This window comes from Pinus tabuliformis, chromosome 7, assembly GCF_031772625.1.
Source record: "Pinus tabuliformis cultivar Carrire ecotype Pingquan chromosome 7, CPIR1, whole genome shotgun sequence".
Taxonomy (NCBI): Eukaryota; Viridiplantae; Streptophyta; class Pinopsida; order Pinales; family Pinaceae; genus Pinus; species Pinus tabuliformis.
This window is the reverse complement of record NC_142293.1, coordinates 957871098-957880149: the sequence shown is the minus strand read 5'-3', so window position 1 is coordinate 957880149 and position 9052 is coordinate 957871098.

Genomic DNA, 9052 nt, shown 5'->3' with positions numbered 1-9052 from the left:
TAAATACAAAGATGTATTAAAAATAACAATTCATTTTATTAATATCAAATACTGAAAAATGCTTACAAACAAAATGGAAATAAGACTAGCTCGGGCGATGGTAGCTTATCTTTGAGAAGAGATGTGGCAAATACATGCCTCTGAATTGTGTTACAATGAGGCATCAAGGCCTATTTATCATTGATAAATAATGGAAAACCCTAAAAATCCAAAACCCTAACCCTAGGAGATGAAGTGCCAAACTATGGGCCCCGTTTGGGTAAATTGGTACATCAACTTCCAGGGGTCATAACTTTGGTAGACGATCTTCGTTTGACACGCACAATACCTCGTTAGAAAGATATATCCAAGGACTATAACTTTTGAGCGAGCAACATCAATCCATGGCACATGTTTCTCTTGGCTTTCCAAAAAAAAAGGTCGTTTACGGCCTCAAAAGAGCTCCGGAAGTTCACGACCCGAAAAACTACCAAAAATAGTAAATTGTGCTACAAATAAGGAAACTGAAAAATTGTAAGAAATAATTGTGGGGATCCATGTGGAATAGGCAGGTGGCCATTAATATCAACCTAGATCATTCCTCCCCCCTTAGGAAGCAATGGTACCCATTGCGTTGAGTTCCTCCATGATATAAGGAAACTTCTGCTGAACTTGGTCCCTGGTGAGCCACTTGCCCTAGTGAAGGAGTTGGCCTGCTTTGACAACTCGATATAGTTTGATCCTTTGTTGTCGGGTGTTCTTGATCTGTGTATCCATGATCCTATCAGTTGTGGCTTGTTCCATGCAATCTTGATTTAACTCTTAGTTGTGAGTTGTTCTACATTGTCTGATGTCTCTAGCAATGGTGGGAAGTATGGTCGAAGGCGGTCCACATTGAACACTGGGTGCAGGCGAAGGAATGGGGGAATGCTGAGCTCAAATGAATTTTCTTCCACAACCTTGGTAATGGTGTAAGGACCATATCAAATTGGTCTAAGTTTTTGATAGACTCTGGTAAGGTGTTCCTTTTGAAAATGCAAGCAGACTTTGTCACCCACCTAAAACTTATGTCACACCCAATGTTGATCATGTCGCTGCTTGTACTTGGCATTTAATTTCTCCAGAATGTCGTGGACCTGCTGGTGGATATGTTGGATGTTGTCAATGAAGTTGTTTGCCTTATCTGTTTTGGACTAAACATGAGCCAAATCTACCGGAGTAGCTGTAAATGGCATGGCCACATCAATGGGACATAGTGGCTAGAATCCCAAGCCCACTTGAAAAGTGTTATGGCCAGTCGAGTTGTGTAGAGCCTAGTTATAATTGTGATGTACATAGGGTAGGCTCTCATCTCATGTGCGTGGATACTTTGAGTTGTACATCTGCAGAATGTGTCATCCTGTTGAGGACCTCTGTCTGGCCATCAGTTTGGGGATGGAAAGTTAAGGACATAGTGAGCTTAGAGTCCAGCATTGACCAAAGACTAGACCAAAATGTACTGAGGAACCTGTTGTCCTGATCTAAGATGATAGATTGTGGGATCCTGAAGTGTACACACACTTGTTCGAGGAAGAGTTTAGCAATGGCTTCCACTGTGATATTCTTCTTGCAGGCCACCATAATGGCCATCTTCCAGAATTTGTCGACAACCACAAAAACACAGTCGTTTCCATGCTTAGTAGAAGGAAGTCTCGACATGTAATCCATGGAAATGGATTCCCAAGGTCGACTAGGGGTAGGCAATGGAGTATAGAGGCCTTGATTCTTGATTGTCGATTTGACAGTGGCGCAGGTAATGCAGGATCTGATGTACTTCCCGACATCCTGTCGAAGATTCGACCAATAGAAATACTTCTGTTGTACTGCCACCATTTTCTCGACCTCAAAATGCCCAGCGGCCTGACTGTAGTGTTCTTTCCAAATCATCTTGGTACGCTCGCTTGAAGGAACACAAAGGTGTCCCATGTGGCATAATACGGCATCCTGGAGGTGAAAATCTAGAATTTTCTAACCCTCCAAGAGTGTCTCATATGTGTGGCTAAATTATCGACCGCTTTTGTAGAGATCTGACCAATTAGAAGTCTCGTGCACAAAAGAGTTGAGCATGGTGGTTAATGCCATGATTGTTGGTCGGTTGAGGCAATCCGCAACATTATTGGTGCTGCCCTGCTTATACTTTATATTCAAATCGAATTGTTGCAGGTATGTGGACCACTTCTGATGGCGATCATTCTACAACTTCCCTTGCATCTATATGATCGTTTCCTTCCCCAAAATGTAATGCTTCCATTGTCGGCAAGCCTGAACAATGGAATACATCTCTTTGTCATAAGTGGGATACTTCTGGACTATGTCTGAAAGTGTCTCACTGTGATATTCCACTGGATGCCCCTGTTGAGTAAGGACTGCCCCAATAGCATAGTCAGAGGCATCTGTCTTGATCTCAATTGGATGTTGCAAGTCTGGTAATGTGAGCACTGGTGCAGAGCAGAGGCGATGTTTCAACTCTGTGAATCCCTTTTGTTGAGATTCAAACCAAAATAATTTTTCTTTCACTCCTCCCTTAGTGACTTGACTGACGGGCCAAGTGATATGAGAGAATCCCAACACGAACTTGCGATAGAAATTAGCAAGACCCACAAAGCTGCAGAGCTCTGCCAGAGTAGTTGGAGCTTGCCAATCCCAAATGACTTGGATATTGGCTGGATCCACATGCATGCCCTATTCATCAATAATGTATCCTAGATACTGAACCTGGGTCATGCCAAAAGCGAATTTCTCAAAATTGGCACATAGCTTGTGTTGCTGCAGTGTTTGGAGAACCTGTCGAATGTGCTGGAGGTGCTCTTCCCAACTCTGGGTAAAGATCAGGATGTCATCCAAGTATACTACTAAAAATGAGTTGGTTAATGGCCGCAAGATGTCATCCATCAGCCTCATGAAGGTTGCAGGAGCATTCTTCAAACCGAAAGGCATAACCGACCATTCGAAAAAGACCTCCTTGGCTTTGAAGGTAGTCTTCCACACATCGGAGGGCTCAATTGGTACTTGGTGATATCCTGATTTCAAGTCGATCTTGCTGAAATATTTTCCCCCCTTCAGTTGGCCCAGAAGGTCATCAATTCGTGGGATCTGGTACCTATTCTAGACAGTGATCTTATTTGGTGCCTGATATTCAATACAGAGTCTCCAAGTCCCATCCTTATTCTGTACCAACACAATCGGGCTCCCACAGGGTGATGAAATTGGTCGCACGTCACCTTTCTGCAGCAGCTCCTGAATCTGCCTCTTAATTTCATTGTTCTCCATAACGAAGCACTGATAGGTTGGTCCATTCGGCAGCGGCGCACCTGCTGTTAGATCAATGCAATGCTTGACCTGATAGTGCAGAGGCACCCCTACAAGGGAGGTGAAGATGTCCTCATACTCGTCGACGACCTTGTCCATTTGTTGTTGTCGTGCGAAGGGGTTCTGTCTAGAGGTCGTGGCCACTATCTTTTGCTTTCCCTGAGGGCATATCATTAGGAAAACAAATTTCCCGATTTTGGAAATGAGCTTACTGCATTGTTTTGTAGTAACAAAAGAGATGGCAGTAGGTGGTGCAACCTCTGGTATCCTCTACAACATATTTCTAGAAGTACCAATAACAACACGAGGCCTTGACTCATACACAACATGCCGCTTCCATAAGTATGGTTGGCCTAATAATACATCACAAACATCGATGGGAGCAACGTCACATAATACCTCATTCGTGAAGGGATTGATGCTATATGGAAGGTGACACTACTCGCTCACGCAAAGATCCTGTCCTTGGTGAAGCCACCTGATGGTGTACGGTTATGGATGTGTTGTGGTCGGTAAGTCCAGCAACTTCAAGACCTCTGTCAAGATGAGGTTCTTTTGGCTCCCACTATCGACAATGAACTATAGTGGGGAACTCTTTACCCACATCTAGGAGTGGAAGAGGCCCTCCTCCTCCTTTGGATCTTCAAGTTCCTCCTTCTGGATCTTTGTGGTGGCAATGGTGGCGTTGGGCTCTACATCAATAATATTCTTCCCTTTGTCATTCACCTTGTTAGGTTCTGACTCAGAGTTGGAACATGCATTTGATTCTGAAGCCTTTAGCTTGACCACCAATGATTGCTTGGCCCGACACTTACTTTTGTTGTGAGTGGAGCTCTTATGAAACTCACACCACTTTCCCATGCCCTTCTTTGGCTTCACGATGTTGTTCTTTTCTTGAGTAGTTCTGGATGCTTTTGTATAAAATTCTCGTCCTCCCACGTGGAATCTTCAATGGGTAAGTTCTTCCACTTGATGAGATACTCTAAAATTGATCGATTTAGTAGTTGTCAGTTTCTTATTTCTGTGACTGCTTCAGGTTTAAATATGATTTTTCCTTCCTCGTCAAGTTCTAACAATATTGTTTGAACTAGGACCTTAACACCTATAACTTATTTAAGCATGAAACATGGAAAATTGGGGGCACTCAGGAGGATGCAAGAAGCTCCAATTTGTATGCCATAGTAACAATATTTTGCAACACTTTATAAGGACCATATTACTTTGGTGATAATTTATTATCCTTCTTAGCTTGCTTGAGGGACATTTGTTTGTATGGTTGTAGTCATAAAAATAACCACTCACCTATGTCAAAACTTCTTTTGCTGTGATGTTGATCATCGTGTTGTTTGATTTGTTTCTGTGCGAAAGTGAGGTTATCCTTTTTCTTCTTGGTATGTCCTTCTATTTTGACAGTTTGAGGAGTGGTAATTCCTCACAATGAATTAGAAGGTATGGTCGGATATGCCTTCGACTATCCGTGATGCCAAGTGACCACTAGCATGGCGGTTGGACCAACCCACTAGTCCAGCTGTCATGCTAGTGGTCATTTGGCGACACGGTTGGGTGAGGGCATCAACCTTGTGCACACAAATCTATCTTTGTGGGTGGGATCATTGCACTTGCATGGTCACAAGGCCAATGGGCCATGTCACTGCTCCAATCACCATGCAAGTGACCACTTGGCACCATTGGTAAGCGGGGGCATCAACCCCTAGTGTGTGGGCAGAGTCGATTGCACGACTCAACTACAATGTTAAGGGGCCACCGACATGGTGGCTCAAGCAACCCACCACTCGAGCCATTATGCTAGTGACCCCTTAGCATCATGGCTAGGTTGGGGGTCAATTTTGGAATCAACTACAACCTCCATTATGTGGGTGGGCTTGATTTATGAAATCAACCCCCTACCCCAATTTTTATTTTTAGGATTTTTTTCTTTTCAAGTTTTTTTTCTTAAATCTTTTTTTTTAAATGATGCTTTTGAAAATAGTGCATCCTTTCATTATCTTGATTTTTTAGGGTCATCCATAAAATACTTAATGATTGGAATAAATTCTCTATATGGAAAGCTTGAAGTGGGATCTCCAATCGAACCCTAAAAAATGTGAAGAATGTGAAACCCTAGATTTGCAACGATTAGGGAAGTGTATCTAGTCAATAATCCTTAGATCCTTTGTAAATAAAGGAGATAAAAGCCCTGGATCCACAATTACAACAATGATGCCATTAACCAAAAGTCTCCAATTTTTTGTTTAGAAAATCACAAAATAATTCAACGGGAAACTAAAATGTAGGGCACTTCAGTATCATATAGAAGAACCATTTTTTTATTTCTTCTATCAAGGCATATTGATTTCTAGTTTCTTTTAATGGACACAAATAATTTTTGAAGGTGTGATAGGTAAGAACATTTAAACAAGGAAAAGAGAAAATTGCATTTCTACAACAAACCCTAGGGCAAAATTACCTTAGGTTGGTACTGAAATTACCCTATTACACTACATTATATGAGTAGAGGAATATATTTTTAGGAGGGCTATAATAAATAGATAATATGGAGGCTAATGCACCACCAAAGCATATCACACCATCAAGTAGATGGAGCAATCACTCAGAAAAGTATTCAAACAAAATATTGTTAATTTTAGGCGTTGTTAGTGGTAGGCTTGTCATGGTTATCTTATGTTTGTTTGCAACTACGATACAATTGAAATTTTCCATATTTAGAAGGTGATACGGAGGTGTTCAAGAAAAGGAAAGTAGACTTACCATTGCATTGGCTTGCGAGCACATTTTGGACCCTGTTATTTCAAACCCTTAAACCCACATTCTAGTTTCCTTAGGGAGCCATCACACTCACATAAGAGAATTTGAATCTTTAATAAGAGAATACCTCTAGCTTCACTTCTAGTTAACCCTTTGTTTTCATTTCCCTCGTACGAAGATTCATGTTGAACGCTTACTAATGGATTTGGGTGTAACTTGTGTCACTCCCACTCCTCGAATTTGGGTTGCTCATGGGCTTTGGAATGTTATATAAGCTTTGGGGTTCTTGTCTCTGGAATGCTATATCATCTTTGGGTTGCTCACGAGCTTTGCAATGCTATATCATATTTGGGTTTTTATGCTCTAGAATGTTATACCAGTTCTAGGTTGCTTGCGTGCTCTAGAATGTTATATTGACTTTGGAATTATATATCGGCTCTGGACTTCTCGCATGATCTGGAATGCTATATTGGATTTGGGTTGCTTAACTCTCGAATGTTATATCGGATGTGGGCTGCTCAACTCTAGAATGATATATCAGTCCTGGGTTCTTTCATATATATATATATATATATCTATATCTATATATATATATATATATATATATATATATATGGGACATGTTGATGGTGTTAGAACTCTGCTAACATAAGGGGGTCTCTGTAATGATGTCTCAATTATACCTGACACCATGTCTGATAGGTGCCCCATCCGAGAGATAGGCCTGACTACCATCGTAATGATCTTAAAGAATTGCCTTGGTCGAAATAAATCAACATAAGAGAACAGACACATAATTTCAAGAGAAGCAAGTAAGTTAGCTTTGTGAAACGTACAATTGCAGTGTGTATGAAGTAATTTCATATATGGGAAGAGAAAGAGTGAGCCTTTAGAATAAAAGTAATAGTACCATCCCAATAAATTCACACAAACATATAGAAAGAATTGTTAGTTAATCTGCAAAATATCTTGCCAAGTAACAACAATCATAAAAAGAAACAAGACAAACGTTTCAATTAAGATATATACCAAATCCAACGAAATAGTTCATTTTCTTTAGTACATATGAACACAGACATACATTAAAAAACATGAAATAATAGTCTCACAATATTCACGTTACATGCATGAAATTACATTAGGCTCTGATATATTCAAAATATTATGTGAAAGTGCCAAGATACATAATTACAATGATACATCACTGGCCCCAATAGTGGAACATGAAGCCACCATTTTCTCCTCTGAAGAATGATCTTCTCCCTTATGCCAATATTGAGAAGCCAAGGCTAAAATTCCCTTTTCTTGATTTATGAGGGTTTATTTATATCAAACAAGACGACCTTTGACCTCCCATGTGACCTTTAAGCTCCGTCATGACTCTTGAGCTTCCTATATGAATTTTGAGCTCCACTATGACCTTTGGACTTCTTAGTGACTATTCATATTCCACGTGTGACCCTTGCACTTCCACATATTTTACATTTTCTATTTTTTGAAATTAAAATATTACATTCCACCTAAATTGTGGCAAAACACGTGTTTATATTCATTCTTTAGAAAATCACAATTTGACGATTGCGATAGGAGGTTCCATTGTTATGTATCAACAACAAGCTCCATCCTCTATCGTTATGTCTTCAAATATTTATGATAATTCTAGAATGTACTTCATCTTCACCCTCAAAAAGGTTTTAATATAGTATTGGAGCCTTCTATGTCATCATGGTTTGTGATCTATCTTTCGTAGTTCATAATTCCTTTATCTCCTGCACGATGGTATCTTTATGTCTCACCTGCACAAGAGTCTTCTTGAAACCTCTTATTGATGAACTCATTGACTATCATCTTCCACGATAAGATGTTATGATAATAGGCTCTAATTCAATAATACCTGAAAATGGAATTCACTCATGGAAAGACAAACGCAATCCCAAAATCACCTATTCTATCTTGATCTCTCATGCAAGATGCCCACTTTGATTGGACAATGTGCTAGTATTGGGTGGTGATCTTTCTTGGGAACATGGCGTAGGTTCAGGAGACAAGAGGTGAGGGTATGTGAATTTTAATTGAACAGTGTGCTAGGGAAAGAAGAAGAATAAGCTTGTTGATCCGGATTTAAACAATAACACAACAAATTACAAATATAACCATAAATACAAAGATGTAGTAGAAATAACAATTCATTTTATTAATATCAAATACTAAAATATGCTTACAAACAAAATGGAAATAACACTAGTTCGCGCTATGGTAGCTTATCTCTAAGAAGAGATGTGGCAGCTACATGCCTCTGAATTGTGTTACAATGAGGCTCCAAGGCCTAATTATCATTAAGAAACAATGGAAAACCCTAATCATCCAAAAACCTAACCCTAGGAGATGAAGTGCCAAACTATGGGCCCTGTTTGGGTAAATTGGTACATCAACTTCCAAGGGTCATAACTTTGGCATACGATCTTCATTTGACACGCACAATACCTCGTTAGAAAGATCTATCTAAGGGCTACAACTTTTGAGTGAGCGACATCAGTCCACGACCCATGTTTCTCCTGGTTTTCCCAAAAAACGTCATTTAGGGCCTCAAAATGGCTCCTTCTTAGCTTGCTTGACGGACATTTATTTGTATGGTTGTAGTTGTAAAAATAACCAGTCGCCTATGTCAAAAGTTCTTTTGCTGCGATGTTGATCGTCGTGTTATTTAATTCGATTCTGTGCGAAATTGAGGTTATCCTTTTTCTTCTTGATATGTCCTTCTATTTTGACAGTTTGAGGAGTGGTAATTCCTCACAATGAATTACAAGATATCGTTGGATATGCCTTCGACTAACCGTGACGCCAAGTGACCACTAGCATGGTGGTTAGACCAACCCACTACTCCAGCTGTCATGCCAGTGGTCACTTGGCGACACGAATGGGTGAGGTCGTCAACCTTGTGCACACAAAGCTATCTTTA